This window comes from Lates calcarifer, linkage group LG14 (genome assembly GCF_001640805.2).
Source record: "Lates calcarifer isolate ASB-BC8 linkage group LG14, TLL_Latcal_v3, whole genome shotgun sequence".
Lineage (NCBI taxonomy): Eukaryota > Metazoa > Chordata > Actinopteri > Centropomidae > Lates > Lates calcarifer.
In genome coordinates, this window is record NC_066846.1 from 484,898 (window position 1) to 503,221 (window position 18,324).

Below are 18,324 nucleotides of genomic sequence, written 5' to 3' on the forward strand. Positions count from 1 at the left end.
CCTAAGGTCTGGATGTCATGCCACAGCCACCACCCAAGAAAACATCGACTGTGTTCACCACATGGTGATGGATGACAGATGTTTAACTGTTAATCAGATAGCTAATGCTGTAGGCATCTCTCATGGATGAGTAGAGAACATTCTGCACAACAAACTTGGCATGTCAAAGAATTCCACTTGGTGGGTGCCATGGCTTTTGACGCCCGAGCAAAAGCACACCAGGCTGGTCATGTCGCAGTCGAACTTGACACTTTTTGAAGCAGATCCAGCTGGTTTTCTGTCACACGTCTTCCCCCTCCAAAGACAGCCAAGGTGGTGTCATTGGAGGGGAAGGGGATGGCCTCCGTCTTCTGGGATGCAAAGGGCATTGTGTTCATTGACTACTTTCGGAAAGGCCAAACTATCAATGGAGAATATTATGCCAACAGCTGCAAAAGGAAATCAAGTCAAAACAGCCTGGAAAACTGATGTCTCACCAGGACAATGCTCCTGCACACAAGTCTGTGGTTGCAATGGCTGCTGTGTGTGACTGTGGCTTTGAACTGGCTGATCACCCTCCATATTCCCCTGATTTGGTACCATCTGACTATTTTCTGTTCCCCGACATGAAAAAACACTTGGACTGATGATGAGGTCTTATCTGCTGCCGAGATCTTTTTTGAGCATCAGGATGAGAGCTTTTATACCACAGAAATCCAAGCTCTGCAACACCAATGGAAGAAATGTGTGGACTGCAGGGGAGACTATGTTGAAAAATAAACATTTAGTCAAATTCAACCATTGCATCATGGTCAGCCTATGAACTTTTCAGCCCCCCTCATACATATTTAAATTCTACTGTATTAAGTTATGAATTTTCCAACCAGTATTTTTTGTGCCGTTAACAAAAATACTTACTGCAAGCAGCATTGAACGGGCCCTCGCAACCAGTGCCCGCTGGGGGACCTGCAGGGTAAACAAAGATTGTACCACGCAACACCACAACTGTGTGACCACAGGACGCAGACCAAATTAATCAAAGGTCACTTACCATATGCGCCCATCAGTTGCATATTTGCGTCACGGATGAAGGCAGCCACCCGCACAGATAGACCCTATGAGGGGGCATCAGGGTCCTTTTGCCCTCGGGCTTGACAAGTACCCACATTGCTTTCTGATCGAATGTGAAATAGATCTGTGTCAGGCTGCTGGGAGGAGTACATCCTGTGTCCAGTAGGTGGCGCTACTGACTGCAGCTAAAATATTATCATGTAGATGTGTTCAGTCTATGACCGTTATTAAGTCTGGGGCAGATTGGACAGTGCATATGGGAGTTACAACAACCTCCTGTTTCATGGCAAAGCATCAAAACTCACCACAGAGCCACAGCGCGGGTGTCCCATAAAGACTCAGTCATGACAATAAAGCACCACTATGATCTTAATGCTTGTCTGACCACATTTGAGGTGAATCAGATCAACCCACTTGGATGAAACACATCATGGTGCTATGACTATACCTGTAGACTGGAACATAGATGTGTTCAGAACAGGTCTCTTGTCAAGCCTGTGAAATTTGGGGCAGATTTGACAAAGTATGTTTGAGTTACATCAACTTCCTGTTTCATGGCGAGTTATTCATATTATTATCCATCGATGTCAGGTAAAGCTTTAACTAACAAGTCTTAAGATTAAAGTGCCTGAGTTTGAAGTTGATATGAGAAAAATCTCTAGGAGGAGTTTGTTAAAACACAAATGGAAAAAAATAAGCAAAATGTGTGTATTAAAATCAAAATGGCTGACTTCCTGTTAGTTTTAGGCCATGACATCAAGAGACTTTTTTGTGCGTATCTTTTGTGTGTGTATGTGCGTATGTGTAACAAATTTTGTCCACTTAGGACAAAATAAGCCCAATAGCAAGGGGTTTTTTAAAAATTCTAGGCGGTACTATCAAGCCATCCTCATGGTGGGACAGATTGGACATTGTATATCAGATTATCATCTTGATCTATTCTGTCTGACTGAAACCTCGGTTGTGTCAGGATGAGTATGTTAGCCTGAATGAATCCATCCCTCCAAGTCATATTAATACTAGGGATAGACTGATATAGTGGCATTATCAGTGCGATATTTGGCATTTTGATGCATATCGGCATCTGCCCTTTTTTTTTTTTTTTTTAAATCCGATGGCTGATAAGAGATCAATTTAAAACTTGGTTATTTTGGCTCTGATGCAGCCGTGCTTCTCTGTCTGCAGTCACTACTTCTGTCTCCAGCATTGTCCCACCCATAACACCATCTGCTTGGTTATATGCAGAGCCACGGCACAGGTAACAGCCCATCAGCGGTGAAAGCTGTGCATGGACAGTGCTCACACACACGGCGGAGAGGAGAAAAAGTTTTAGCCGGGTGGAGAAGCTCCAGAGAGCAGATATATGTTTCTTTATTTACTGTAGAAAACTTTAGGGAGCTATTTATTTGTTTAAGTTTTCATTTAACTTCATAAGACATGCTGCTGAGCCTGGGAGCTCCCTCCACTTTTTGTTAGAATTTTAAAACAAAGATGTCTATTGTCTAAGATAAAAAAACTTTAACATGTTGCAAATCTGAAAGCTGTTTAATAACATATGATTAAAGGCATTTAAAGTTAAGTGTTGGAGTTTGTATTATTAAAAATTTTGACGCCAATATTTTCACTTTTACTGCAAATGAATGTTAGCTCCAAATATCGGTTATCGACCTCCTTGACTACTAATAATCAGTATCAGTATCGACCTTGAAAAAACCATAATGGTCTATCCCTAATTTATACTCACATCCCCCACGACACCAGCTGCGGATTCCAGTGTACAAATCTAAACACTGAACCCAAACTCAATTATAATTCATTTGAAAACCTCGTTCTTAGCCTGTCACACCCAAGGTGGAAAACATTTAAAGCCAATCTTATTTGTTGTAGTGTACTGTCCTCCTGGCCCGTACTCTAATTTCTTATCTGAATTTCCGAGTTCCTGTTGAGTTTAGTACTTAGGACAGATAAAGTTATAATAGTAGGTGACTTCAATATTCATGTGGATGTCAACAATGACTGCCTTAGCTCTGCATTTTCCTCATTACTAGATTGCATTGGCTTCTCTCAGTGTGTTAATAAACCCACTGACTCATCTTGTTTTGGCCTATGGTATTGATACTGAATATGTAACAGTCTTCCCACACAATCCCCTTCTATCAGACCACTTTTGAATTCATAATGCTGGATTACGTACAAACAGGCAAAAATGTCCTAACTAGAAATCTATAGTACAGTAGTTAAATTCAAGGAAATGATTCCTGCTAATCTAAGTCCAGTGCCCTATATCAATTTAGCAGAAGCTACTCCCTCCCAGTTTGTTGGTGATCACAGCCTCCAGTTCAGTTCTTTTACTTGCTCACAACACCTTGGCACACCTCTACAGGGATCTTGGCCCATTCCTTTTTGACATAGGTCTCCAGGTCTTTGAGGTTGGAGGGCTTCTGGGCATGCGCTTTGGTCTTGAGTACTTTCCATAGATTCTCAATGGGGTTGAGATCTGGGCTTTGGCTAGGCCACTCTAGGACACCCACATTGTTGCACAAACCATTTCTTGACTGCCTTAGTAGTATGTTTTGGGTCATTGTCTTGTTGGTATGTCAGGTGCTGGCTGAGCTGAAGATTCTCTGCAGACTGCCTGAGATTTTCCTCAAGAATCTTGATGTACTGATGTACTCCTTTTTCATGATGCCATCCACTTTGACCAAGTTTCCAGGCCCACTTACTGAGAAACACCCCCATAGTGTGACGCTCCTACCTCCAAACTTCACAGTTGGAACAATATTCTTTGGGTTGAAGGCTTAGCCCTTTTTGCGCCAAACAAACTAAACATCCCTGTGGCCAAACAGCTCCATTTTCGCCTCATCCAACCATAGGACTGATGACCAGAAGCTTGGGTCCTTGTCCTGATACTTCTTGTGAATGCCAGTCAAGCTTCTCAATGCCTTTTTGTAAGGAGAGGGATTTTTCTCGGTCTACATCCATGAAGACCTTCCTTGTGCAGTGTGTACCGGATTGTCTGACCTGAAACCTCCATGCCCATCTTACCAAGGTTGTCCTGGAGAGCCTTTATGGTGATTCGAGGGTTGTTGAGGGCTTCACGGCACACTTTTCGAGCAAGACGAGGGGATATCTTGGGCTTCTGACCACGCTGAGGGTTGAGTATGATGCATAGGAGGATAAGCAGTGGCCAAAATGAAGCTGGTGACCTCCAGAATCAGTTGTGAGGGGAGGCTGGAGTTGAATGAAAAAGGAACATGTTGCTGTAATGGATGTTGAGGGAAATTTGGAGCTGGCATCCCTGGTGCCAAGGCCTCCAACTACTGTGAGCTGCTTTGACTGGGGTAAATGAGGCAACGTGGGGCCCTGACATCTTGGCACCAGAAGTTTCAACTGTCGCAAGCTGCTGCGTTTGGAACCAGGAAGTTGCAGGGGACAATGGCATTCTAGTGCCAATGGCTCTGGCTACTGTGAGCTGCCGCAGTTGGAAGAATGGAGTCAGCGAGGGGCACTGGTTGCATTAAGAAACTGAATTTGAATTGCATAATTTTTAATTAAAAGTAAAATTCATTTTTCTACATATTTTCACATTCAGTGCTCACATTTCATTCAGTTTCAAAGATTCATAAATAAAAACTTTGTTTTCTGTTGCACACTTCCAAGGCACTGAGGAAGACAAATCAAGTACAGAGTCCAGAACTTTTTCGGCCATTCATCACCATTCATCACCTACTGTATGTTTTATTTTTGACTATTTCCTTCACTTCCCATTGAGCCACAAACTTGTAGGTAATGATAATTTATCATTGGGAATTATACATATACATGACATAATAATATATATTATATATATTATATTTTAGTTTTATCAACATTTTGATTTTGTTATTTAAATTGTGTCCAAAGCTTTGCCTATTTTACAAAACTGCTTTGACTAAGAAACGTTAGCTATCGATATTCAATGCTGTTCTTGTTATCTAGCTGTGCTTAATCACATTTAATCTACTGGCAATAGTTCTGCATGTAATTTATCTTAGAAATAGATCTTCCCTGATCTGAACCTGAGTGGTGCTGGACTTCTGTATAGATTGCATAACAAACACCATGTTTGAGCATAAGGGTGCTCATAAATGTAGTTGGCACCAGAACATCTTAGGCCAAAGATTGATGATTGACTTTGTGGTTGTATCACCTGATCTGCAGCCAATATCTTGGGCACTCGAGGGGCCGAACTGTCTACTGATCAGCATCTGGTGGTGAGTTGGATCGAGGCTCTGGACATTGTGGGACTGTTTTGGTTGACACACCTCTTTGGTGTCACATTTTTAAAAAGAGGGACCGGAGGATGTGCTCCAATGATCAGAGTATCACACTGCTCAGCCACCCTGAGAAAATTTACTCCAGGATGCTGGAAAGGAGGCTCTGACCGATTGTCGAACCTCTGATTCAGGAGGAGCAATGCAGATTCCATCCAGGCCGTGGAACAGTGGACCAGCTTTTTACTGTTGCAGGAGTGCTGAGGGAGTCATGGGAACTTGACCATCTAGTCTACGTGTATTTTGTGGACTTATGACCCTGTCCCCCAAGGAACGCTGTGGGGGATACTGCAGGGTTATGGGGTACCAGGGCCACTGATTGTTCCCTCTGGGTGGGTGGATAGTTGCTGCCCCAAGTGAAAGAGTTTAAGTATCTCAGGGTCTTGCTCACTAGTGAGGGTGCAATGGAGCAAGACACGGACTAGACGGATTGGTGCGGTGTCAGCAATAATGTGGTTGCTGTACCAGAGAACTGTGGTGAAGAAGGAGCTGAGCCAGAAGGCGAAGTTTTCAATTTACCAGTCGATCTATTTTCCAACCTTCACCTATGGTCACAAGGTCTGGACTAGTGACCAAAAGAACGAGATTATGGATACAGGCGGCTGATATGAGTTTTCTCTGCAAGGTGTCTGGGCTTACCCTTAGAGATAGGATGAGGAACATGGACATCTGGAGGGAGCTTGGAGCAGAGCCACTGCTCTTTTCCTTTATTAAGTGTCAGGAAGCCCTATTGAATTGTAGCCTGCAGCACTGAGTTTGTCACTGTACATCTCCATGTGTTATAATTAAGATTTAAAAAACACCCAATGTAAGTGCACTCTGAATCTGTAAATACCATGGTTCTCTTTTACTACTTCCTTTCAATTGTCCTTTGCGTCTTTCCTTGACCTCATGATGTTTTCCATCGAGGTCAAGGAATAGTGGTTAGGAAAGGAGATTTTTTTGACTATTCAACCGCAGCACTGCATTCTGCACTCTACTGCTCTTTGTCAATGCCGCAAATGTGTGCGACAGAAGACTGAATTTTTATGAACTGAATTTTTGAGAACTGAAATTTAAATGTGAGAACATAATGTGAAAAATTAGGAGAACAGAATTTTACATTCAACTCCAAATTATGCAAATCAAATTCTGTTTCATAGTGTAATTATTCAAATTAAAAATACAATTTCAAATAATATGATTCAATTATTCAAATTAATAATACAGTTTCGAACTCTGTAGTTCAAATTCAGCACTAGGACAAATAATCATTTTTAACCTGATGATGGCATTAGATGAAAAATCACCAGGATCACTGATGACTGCAATTCATTTAAAGAGGAACATGAATGTGATGATGCCTCGATAACGAAGTTCTGAATCAATGAGAATCCGAATTTACCAGGATCACTTAAAGGCAACACAATACTCGTGTTACAAGATTTTTTTCTCTCTCTCTCTCAAGCTAGGGTGGGGTGGGAGGGGGTGGGTAGGCGTGACATCGGGCTGTCTGCTCTTATAGTCGGGAGGAATGAACGTTTCTCAGTCTCCGGTGAAACGTGAACGGAGAAGTGATGCTAATGCTCCAGAAGCCCTGCATTTCTTCCTCTTGTCCTCCTCCTCTTCTTCTTCCTTCTTCTTCTACTCTCCTGTTCTCCGTCTTCACGCTTACAAGACCTCACGGGGACTGACGGAACCCGCACGAACCCTCGCATCCAGGGGAGGAATTACACACAGACGCGAACCCGACCTCCATTGGCAAACATCAGCGGGTACAGGCCTGTTTATCTCATCTGTCCCATCCTCTATGTTTCTGATAGCTGCTTCATCCACAGCAGAGCAGGTGGCAGGAGCCGTCAGCTGGCCTGTTGTCTGCTCCTCTAGGGAGTGATGGAGGTGAAAGTCTCTATTTAATCTCTGGATGTTGACTTTACCTTTGTTCACGCTGACGTCAGTGTTTATCAGGTAAATTGATTGGTGAGTGATGCCCAGAGGATTTTATAGGATTTAGTTCTTATTAATCGCTGGAAGCCTTTTTGTTATTTACCTCTACATGACTGTGCGTGTGTGTGATAGGGAAACGTGTGTTTGTGCGTAAGGAGGGTGTGTGTGCGTGCTGATAGCTTCGTATATGTGGTGTGTGTTGTCTGTGCGGTGGTACCCCCTGAGTATAAACCCATCCAAAGGCACAATAGGCTGTTTATGTCTCCAGACACTGAGGAAGAGGAAGAAATAAAAAAAAATTGCACAGATGCTAATTTCTCCTCTCCCCTATTTCATGTGAATCATGTCTATGGCCAAATATGATCAGGCTGCTACCTCATCATGTCTTAACAGAGAGGAGGAGAAATACGTGTCCGTTCACACAGCATGGCCCTGGGAAAACGCAATCTGCTGCAATCCTCACAGACAGAGCAGGAATAATAATAGGAGAAAGAGGCCATGTTTGAATCATCCTGCATTTCTGTTGCATGTTTCCATGTATCATTTCCCAGCTTCTAGATTGTTCCAGGATGCTTAAAGGATGGGATTTGGTGGGATAGTTAGGAAAATGTGCACAGAATGGCTCACAAAACAAAAAGTAGAGCTTTTGTGTTATTCATGATCCACAGAGTGTGCTGAGTAATGACTCATGTTTGTAGTTTGCTGGGAGATGACAGTTTACTATGACAGTGGGCCTCAGACATGGTGGTGATAGTGTTTGTGGTAAACAGGATCATGACAGGTGCTTGCTGCACATATGTGAAGCCAAAATATGTAAATGCAGATGTCAGTCTCTGCATTAATGAATATGATGGACTTTGTTGTTTTTATTTAATGTAGAGATGCTCTGTGTGCTGTTGTCATTCTGTGGGACAGCTGTTAAAGATGATTGATAAGTCTGGGCTACATTACAGTTATTTAGAGCTTTATTCACAAATTGTGAGAATGAGCTCAAACAGACTCACTTTGAAGATGGTTACAGATGTTGGATTGAAGAGCCTGTTACTTATGAAAAAAATGACACTGTCTTCCTCTTATTAAGGAAAAGTTATTTCACCCACAATAAAACAAACCCTTGTTCAAGTCAATACATTCTGAGTTTTTGCTGCTACAGCTTTACCTGGTCTGGTATGACAATAGTGACCAGGTGAGAATGGATGAATTTCAGGACGGGGGGCGGGGGGGTTGTTGTCACGTGACCACAGGGGGCGTGTCCGCCACTATGTTACAGTCAGTGTCAACGAACAGTAACATAACATAACAGACCAAACTCAACAGTAAAATTTCTTATTTATGTTCATGAAGTTAGCTGTCTGTCATCAGGAAAAGGATACAACGTCATCAAAATGTTTTAGCTTCACCTTTGGGGAGTTGTCATGTAATCCATGTTTTTTACAGTCATTGGTATTAGCTTTTTCAGAGGAAACAAACAGTTCACCTGTCTCACATTGTTTAACGTCATACCTGGTTCAGTTGCTTTTTACAGCAGTCACATGCATTTTCATGTTGAAACAACTGAGCCAGTGACTCAAACAGAAGGCTTCATTTTCAATGTCAGACAGTTTAAATGACTAAAAACTCTCAGAATTTGTCGTTATGAAGATCATTTATAGATGGATAAAATATATAGACTGGCTCTGAGGATGATATGAAGCACAGTGTCCTGGCTGTGTGAACCATTACGCAGCAGTGACAGGTACATTACTGTCATTTTATATGTCTTCTCAGCAACTAAGCTTGTCATTAAGCTGCAGAAGCATACAAACACAGATATTTTTTCGCAAATTTGTCCAGTTTAAATAACAGCAACAATATTTATGGAAACACATCAATAATACATCAAAAATTTTAGAGAAATGTGAAGGATTTTTATTAATTACACTGATCAGCCATAACATTAAAACCACTGACCTGTGACGTGAATAATATTAATCATCTCTTTACAATACAAAGTTCTGCTGGGAAACCTTGGGGCCTGATATTCATCTGGATGTTACTTTGATACATGCCACCCATTTTAACATTGTTGTAGACCAAGCACAGCTCCCCATGGCAAACGCACTCCCCAGTGGCAGGGGCCTCCCCCAGCAGCACAATGCTCCAACCACACCATAAAAACTGCTCAGGAATGGCTCAAGGAACACGACAAAGAGCCCAAGGTGTTAACCTGGCCTCCAAATCCCCCAGATCCAAATCTGATTGAACATTTGTGGGATGCACCAGAACAAGTCAGATGTGTGAGGCCCCACCCTGCAACCAACAGGACCAAAAGGATCTGCTGCCAATATCCCAGTACCAGACACCACAGGACACCCTCAGAGGTCCTGTTTCCATGCCCTGATAGGTCAGAGCGGTTTTAGTGTATCAGTGTATATCTTATATATGTACATAAAAAGAAACTATACTAATTCTTGTAGGCTAACAGATAATTTAATGAAAGTGTTGTGTGTGTCTCTGTTATTAACTTTTCTTACAATTTGGCAGCACTGTAAAATATACGATATGTTCAAGATCAGCATTTTTCAGTATTGTATCACCAAGTCAGGTCTTCCCAGCATTTTTAGCTTCAAGTGTCAAGCCGAGTCTCACAGCATACAGACAACTTTGTTTTTTTGTTCATATTATATACTTAATAACTTCTCATAATTCCAGACTTTTCCAAATTTTTCAGGGCATCTGGTCACCATATTTAGTAGATATGATCAGTAGCCAATGTTGCTAATGTTAGCTAATGCTACAGAACTTAAGACGTATATAACGTGTTAGTTAGTGATGGTTTTAGAAACATCGATTGCAGTCATAACATTACTATTAGTAGATACAGTAACAGTATGTCACTGATACTGACATACTGATATCAGCAGCTGTAGCAGCAGCCGTTGCAGTATCTGTGGTTGAAGTAGCTGTAAGGCCTATAACATTAGCATCAGTAATAGAATAGTGGATGCAGTAGTAGTAATACAACTGACTGTAATAGATTTAGTAGTAATAGTGCCTGCAACAGTACAGTAGAATTTAAGTAGTATTAACTATAAATTAGGAATGTTCAGATTAAGTGTTTTTGGCCCCAATCCTTGCTGATACTGAGTCTGATCTGATTTTTATGTTACTTAAATCTCTAAATATGTATGTATATATATATATGTATATATGTATATCTGACACATTGAAGTAACACAGCTGTAGACTAGTTAATCTTACACACCTTATTTCTGTGAGCTTCATACAAATACTGAAGATCATGGTTCAAAAATAGAGTAGTTTATGAGCTTGGATTATTGATATGATATGAATTAAAAAATGCAACCCTTGACAGTAACCTCATATGATCTGCTAGAAACAAGACGTGTCACTGTCCGTTCACATGGTTTTACAGTGGTGTCACAGAGTGGAGGTTCTTCTCTCGCAATCTACATTTGACTGGTGCTGACAGTGGCCTGCAAAGAGCACACAGACCATCAACAGTGAAATTGAATTTAGTCTAAAATGAGAAGCTGCTGCTGAATGTTTTCTATGCTGCTTTGCAGCGTCTGAGCTTAGTGAACCTGTGTATTTTTGCAACCCCAGTGTCTGAACTCAGAGTCACTCAGTGCTGTGTCCAATTAATATTTCACGTTCACACACTAATTCTCACTGGCTTATGCAGCAGGAGGCTGGACTGTAGTGCTCTGCTAACTCAAGGGGTAGGAGCTGCAATACAAGCACGCTGAGGGAGACAGAACACAGCAGAGCACAGTAATGAAAGGATCATATTTTCATCTGCATTACTTTACCAGTACCGATCCATTGAAATATTCCTGGATCAGCTCCAATATTGATCCTTTAGATTGGATCAGGATATCCCTAACTTAGGTGACAGGACAGGCAGTAGTAGCATAGCTTCAATAATAGCAGCAAATGTCTTAGTTGTGGCAATACAAGAAGCATTTTCAACAACTAGTCAAATTAACAGGTAATTAGTGGTATTAGCTAATTGTCAGCAGCATAATAGCAGGGTTGCCAACTTTGGGTACCTGACTGGAGTGAGATTTAGATGCCATGGGCTTAATCACGTGTTACAGCCCTAGTGCCAGTGCCTGTGCCTGATTGTTTTCCTTTGCCCTGCACTGAAGACTGCATTGATAGCATCAGTCCAACATCCTTTATCACAAAGCTAGATCTTCTAAAAGGATATTGGCAGGTCCCTTTAACTCCCAGGTTCTCTGAAATCTCTGCTTTTGTGACCCCCAGCCACTTCATGCAGTACACCGTGATGGCATCTGGCTTGAAAAATGCTCCTGCTACCTTTCAGCATTTGATGCATGAAGTATTGTGTGGTGTTCCTTAGTGTAATGTATATCTTGATGATATATGTTTGAACAGCTTTCTGCAGAAACTTCTCTGTGCTTCTCTTGCCACCTCACCTCATTGTGTAGCTCAAATGTCCCCTTTGTGTGGACTACAGAGTGTCAGCGTGCTTTTGAAGCAGCAAAGTCCATCCTTTGTAGTGCCCCTGTTCTTGCTGCACCCAACTCCCTTCAAGTTAGAAGTTGACCCAAGTGCCTCTGGAGGTGGAGCCGGGTCGGTTGTTTGCTCTCTTTTTCCCCCCAGGACATTTTTATTTGTTTCCCCTCATCCCCTGGTTTTCACTCCAGGAACATAACACATGTATAGGCACATATTTGAATTCAGTTCACCATCATGGTTTTAAAAAGTATGCAGGAGCTAACACTTGTTGGGAGCAGGACCTTAGGTCTAAGATTTAAGGATATAGCCTGACCACACCACCCCAGGACTTCCACCAAACCAAATACTCACAATATTAGACATTCATTGACCCAATACAGGGCACAAAGTTCTATTCACACACTCTATGGTCTATGATGAAGAGATATAGATATTTAATTAGCTAATTGAATGTGTAGACCTGTGACGTAACATATTACATTAAAATCATAACTTACATCATAACTTACAAGCCCTCATTCTCACTCCTGCTGCCTCTGTCCCTGTCTTCCTCTGAACTGTTCTAATGCCGGGCCCTCATTTCTTTCTCTCTCTTTTGCCTCCTTAAAGTATCTCAATAAACTTGTCATCTGTAATAACAAAGTTTGTAATTCTCATTCTTGGTAACATTCATAGTACTAGAAAAACTGAGTATCACTGCAACATGTTGCTTTCATTTTTCCCTCTGCTGTGCACATAACATTAGATAGCTACCGTAAGCTAGCTAGCTGTCAACTCAGCTTAAGCAATTTCAAACTTACTCTGTACCTTACAGAGCATTTATTCATAAAAATATATTGTTAGTTTGTAAGCCCTGGGTTCGTTCATGAATTAATCCATAATCGATATCTGTCGTGGTAGAAGTCCTCTGTATGAGCACTGTCAGGAGCTAGTTAAAAACATATCAGAGTCAGATACAGCTAACTGCCCAATATGGAAAGAATTTGATTCCAAAACCACAGTTAGTACACCCTGCTCATAACAAAATGTATTAAGGTCTCTTAGATCACAATCTTCCACAGCTTCAAATAGGACATTTTGTGTATATGTGTGTTTTTGTGTGGCAGCTAACAAAGGAAGCCATGATGGTGACACATTGGTGTGAGTGGTATGTTTGCTTTTCTGTCAGCTGTTTGTGTGTCTCTTGTCTGTTGTTGACTGCTTTTTTGAAGTGCAGTGACTAATGCGTAATGATGAGGGAGGAGAACAAAGGTCCACAAACACAAACATTTCCTTTCACTCTCCTCTCCATTCTCAGGGTAGACCTGTTTGGAAGCATGGTCATGTGACTCCTGTGATATTCAGATAGAGCTGATGAGTGAGGTGCACATATGCATTCTCTGTGTCTCTCTCTGTCTGAGAATTTACCATTCTTGTTGGTTCTTTCTCTTTTTCAAGGAAACCAGGCTATTTAGGAGGAGACAGGACTGGAGCACCACTCCATCATAGCACATCAGACATACACAAACACACACACACACACACACACACACACACACACACACAGACTATCACCATTGTTAGCTAGATAACACTAGATGTGTTTGTCATCACATAGTGTCTAATTTACACAATCCAGAAGTTTCACTGTTTGTAATACCAGAGCTGTACCATGAAAGAGTGGAAAGACTGTAATGAACCATCAGTCACATTATCAACAGTATAACTAACCATAAGCTTAGTGCTACGTAATATTTAAGACTACACATCAAGTTACTACAATCAAAACCTTTGTCTGGGCCAGTCACTTATGATGTACATGTTGGTTAGTCATGTGACACAACATACCCACACCTGTACCTTGGAATCTAATTTCCACAGTGCCAGAATCCCACTGGACATGTACTGTGAAGTAGGGCTGAATGTTTTTTGGAAAAAATCTAATTGTGCTTTTTCTATCAGATATTGCGATTTGCGATATAATTTTGAAAATCAAGCTTCAGTCCAGGATTCACTATTTACATGTAAAACGTGATGGAGCATTACCATTTAATATATTGATATGTTAACTGCTCTGTGAACTAATCCAAGGAGGAGAATGAAAATATATGAATCCATGTATTTATTCTAACAAAAAATGGTATTGAACATACACATAATGAACCAAAGAACAATTCTCACAGAACAAACAGTAGCACTACATTCACCTGCCTTCTTTGCAGTAACTTTATATCAGTCATACTGCTGCCTGTGGTGATTTTTCAGATGCTGATACACTGAAGGGGAAATGACAGGAGACAGACAGGCACGCAGAGAGTCGGTACAGACAGACACAGCTGATTAAAACTCTACAGGATTTGTCCTGGAAGAAAATACTAAATACAAAATACAAATACAAACGTAATGTGAGCTAGTTCATTGTACCATTTTCTCTCATATTCTGTTCGTTCCCTCTCTCCTTCTTGGCTCAACTGGGTATTTTGCAACTTTATAATATCAGCTGCAATAATTTTCCCGCAGCAGGCGGCCACTACAAAATATGTAAAGCAGACACACTGCAGACAAAGTTGGCGTCTTGGTTACAGCTCAGTTATTTCTCGTGCTGGCCTGTTGACACTGTCAGCCACTTTTAACTTGTCCTATCTGTAGTTCATGCTTTAGCTGCGTCCGTTCTCAGGACGGGCATGCAGGTAGAACTTACCTGACACCAGAGCAGAGAGAATTGAAGCGACTCACACTGCCTGTGTTGCGCTGTCACTTCATCGCTCTGTCGCTCTTCTCCTTCATTTTCATCAAGTATCTAACTCTACAGTTAATTTTGTGGTTTGGTCATTTTTCAAGATAAGTTTACAGCCTGTTGCTCTGTTGCTCCTGCAGTGCTCTGTGTGTGAACTATGAGGCAGCTGGAAAAAAGTGTGATGACCCATCCTCTGACTCTCTGGTGTAAAAATAATGGCAGTCTTTGCAGTTTGCAAATCGCATTAAATCAAATCATGTTAGCGGTTCAGTTTCGATAAGTCGTTCAGCCCTACTGTGAAGGTAAGTGTATTTGGAGTAAAAAGTTAGATTAAGTTCAACTTTGGCTGCAAGACTTTATGGAAAATCAGGATCATTTAGCCACATGGCTGCATCCACTGTCTGCTTTGGAAATAATAGCTTTGCCCTGTGCAGTATCAAACTTAGGATCAAGCTGGAAACTATTTTATTTCACATCAACCAAACAGTAGTCACTGATATATCCATCTCCCCAACCTAATTTCCAGTTGACACAAGCTGTAGCAACTGGTCTATTTATCTTTTGATACTACACCGTGGTGGGAAGCTGCTCACTAAAATGTTGTTGTACAATAACAATAAAGATTCAGATTTTGGTAGTAGCAGTTGACTTCTTCTATAACAAGTGAAGAATAATATCAGTTTACAGGCACACTTTGTGGACTGTACACATGTTCAGTTTTGTTAGACATGGGGAGTACTGTACAGTCTGTGAAAACTGTTGCATAAGGTCTTCTGTGTCACTGGAAGGGGCACAAGCACATCAAAACAAAATTCACGGAGGTACAAACAACAGATAAGACAGCTTGTATTGTAGCAGGTACCACTGGTTTCCTTTAGTGAATTGTGACGTAAAGCATTATTTCACGACACGTTTTCTCTCTAACTTGTAAAATGTAAAAGGGTTACTTTTAAAATGTAATTTACCACAGAGCACAGAATACATGACCTTAAGTGTATTTTAATGTATTCCATTAGATTACTCAAAGTGAGTAACATCTTTTAAATACTTTGCATTACTTCCTCATTGTGTTACAGTAACAGGTAATGGAGGTAAATGTTCTAGGCTCTGGGTAAGTTCTGGGTCCAGTTCTCCCAGGACTTTGCCTGTGTGGGTTCTCTTGGGGTACTCCAGCTTCCTCCCACAGTCCAAAGACATATAGGTTAATTGGTGACTCTAAATGAATGTGAATGTGAGTGTGAATGGTTATACGTCAGCCCTGTGATGAACTGGCGATCTGTCTAGGATGTACCCCACCTCTAAACACAGTGTCAGCTGGGACAACCAGCCCCCGCGACCTAACAGATTAGTGGTATAGATAATGGATGGATGGATGAACAGAAATAATTGGCCAGAAATATAGTACTCATCATCATGTTATAAATTGGCTGTTCTTCATTCGGTGGTTTGTTTGTAAGCTAGACCTGCTTAGCAAGCTAGCTGCTATGCTAACAGGCTGATCTGAAGTAGGTAGCTCGCTAGGTAGGCGATTTGATCAGCGAGCATAAAGCTAAACTGCAACTGCTTACTACATTTCAGAGTGAATAATGCAGACTAAATTATTAAATAAATTATCCCTTTAGGTAATCTATTGACTTTAAAAGTGTAACTGTAAATTACAGTTAATTAAATACAGTTGCATGTATTCTGTTACTCCCCAATTGCTCACTGTACATTTGTGATGCAGAAACACATGCACATCAGCATGACATGGCTGCATGCAGCAGGCTGTCCAGGTCTGCTTTACGACACATGAGGCCTCCTGCATCCTACCAAGCAGACCTACAGGCTGTCCATAGTACCTGTATGAGCTTCAGTCCTTATAACCATAAATTAACCTACTACAATATTACAGTTGGTTTTAACAGTGAATTTTTGTGTTTCCATTTTTCATAGATATAGATAGGAAACCTGAGCTAGTTACAGTATGGAGGACTGTAGGAAAAATAAACACAAGTTAAAGGCTTAAAAACACCACAAGTGATAAAAGAAAAAACAGAAAAAAATGAATGAAACCAAACTAAGCAGACAGAGAAAAATGAAAGACGTGGAAAGAGTGGAGGCTGGATTATGTCGTGGGGGAGGGTTACATGACTGTTGAGAACACTGGCCTGTAAGATTCTACAGTAACGTGTTACATAATGTGGAGCAGACGTGTTCACTGGCTCTCTGATGCTTTCAAATTTAAAGACACACAAACTATCTGTGTATAAATTACTGTTTCATACTGTTAAATGTTTGATTAATATTACATAATGCTCTTCTTCTTACTAGTAGTAATAGTAATAATAATAATTTGAGATGTATACATTACTAATACATCAGACAATCATATCTTCTATATGACTTACCAACTAAAAGCACTATGCCAGTTTCAGTGACCAAGAACACATGCAGAGACAGTGAAAAATCTTAATTAAAATGTCTTGCAAATGAGACAGTGTGATGAGTTTTGTCATGAGGTCATAACTCACAGCAGAGATCATTTGTCAGTTGTAGTATATATTTAGCTCTCTGTTCACTTGTATCTGGAACAGACAAATTTGACTGTTCTTTCATTTAATCTCTTTCCTCTTTCTTTCTCTCCCACCCACTCCACACACTTGCACTTCCTCTGCTCTGGAGTAGGCAGTTAGAAAGTGAATGCTGGAAGTGGAGGAGAGGGAAACCAGAAAAAGAAAAGAGACCACAAATGAGAAACAAAACAGAGGGGGTAATGTTGAGCTACAATATCAAAACCATTGATAGTATGGGTACAGTTTGTCAGACAAAACATTCATTTGTTGTTTGACAGATGAGATAACCACACAAGAAAATGTGAAGAAGTTGTGTGTAATGATTCCCTGTTCCCTGTTATTCTGTCACTTACTTGTTTGATTAAGCAATTCATCCTCAACTAACAAATAGAAAAGCAGCAAATCCTACAGTATAATAGAACAAAAGAATGACACAGAGAAATAATGAAAATAAGACCCATACTGTAGTGATGTGTATAGTTGTGATGTATTGATGATAGTGATAGAGTATGTTTGGTTGCGTGATCTTCTATTGCTTTGTAATACATTGCAGCAGCTGCTGTATGATGTGTACAGTGGTGCTGTGTGGTCATGATGTGGTTCAGTGTGTTGTGTTGCTTGGTTTTGGTTGGCTGGTTTTGTGGATTTTGCAGGGCAGCGCTATTTGCAGCGTGTCGTGTTGTGTAATACTGTGTGTGAGAGTGTGTTTAGCTTGAGCATCAGCAGTAGCAGCACCTGGTTTTCCTACCACAGACCCTCCAGCCACTCTGCTCTGCTCCTATGGACTGCACTCCCTTCATCTATTTCTCTCTATTATTCTCTCCTTCCTTTGTCTTCCTTTGTCAGATGGCTTTTCTTTGTTTCACTCCTCTGTCTCTCTTTCTTGCCCTCTCTCTCTCTCTCTCTCTCTCTCTCTCTCTCTCTCTCTCTCTCTCCACCCCCAGGATGTGGCTGTGGGTTGATTAGAAAATGTGTGGTACAGAGCAGGCAATCCATCACTGCCAAAGCCCGCCACTTCCGCACATGCGCTTGCTGACACATACTCTTGAACACACACACACTCCACCTCCCTCCTCTCCTCATCATACACACAGCACACATACATTCAACATTTGGTGTATTTCCTTCCTTCACCTCTCCCTACCCTTCAAACCCACTCCTCCCCCTCTGACTCCCGCCTCCCACTCCTCCTCTTCCCTCTTAGCTGTATTCACTCATTAACCCATGGCAGCCGTGCCTCTTTTGCTGTTATATATTTTCCTCATGGGAAGTTTTCTTA

At 41.2% G+C, this 18,324-nt stretch overlaps 1 protein-coding gene across 2 annotated transcripts in view; it reads left to right on the top strand.

Annotated features, from left to right (window-relative positions):
- Positions 1 to 6,865: 6,865 nt before the first annotated feature.
- Positions 6,866 to 18,324, top strand: part of peli3 (pellino E3 ubiquitin protein ligase family member 3) — a 34,326-nt gene continuing 22,867 nt past the window's right edge. For both annotated transcript variants that reach the window (XM_018693883.2, XM_018693882.2), the window contains exon 1: positions 6,866 to 7,117. The gene's annotated coding sequence lies outside the window, so the exon portion shown is untranslated. The remainder of the gene's footprint in view (positions 7,118 to 18,324) is intronic.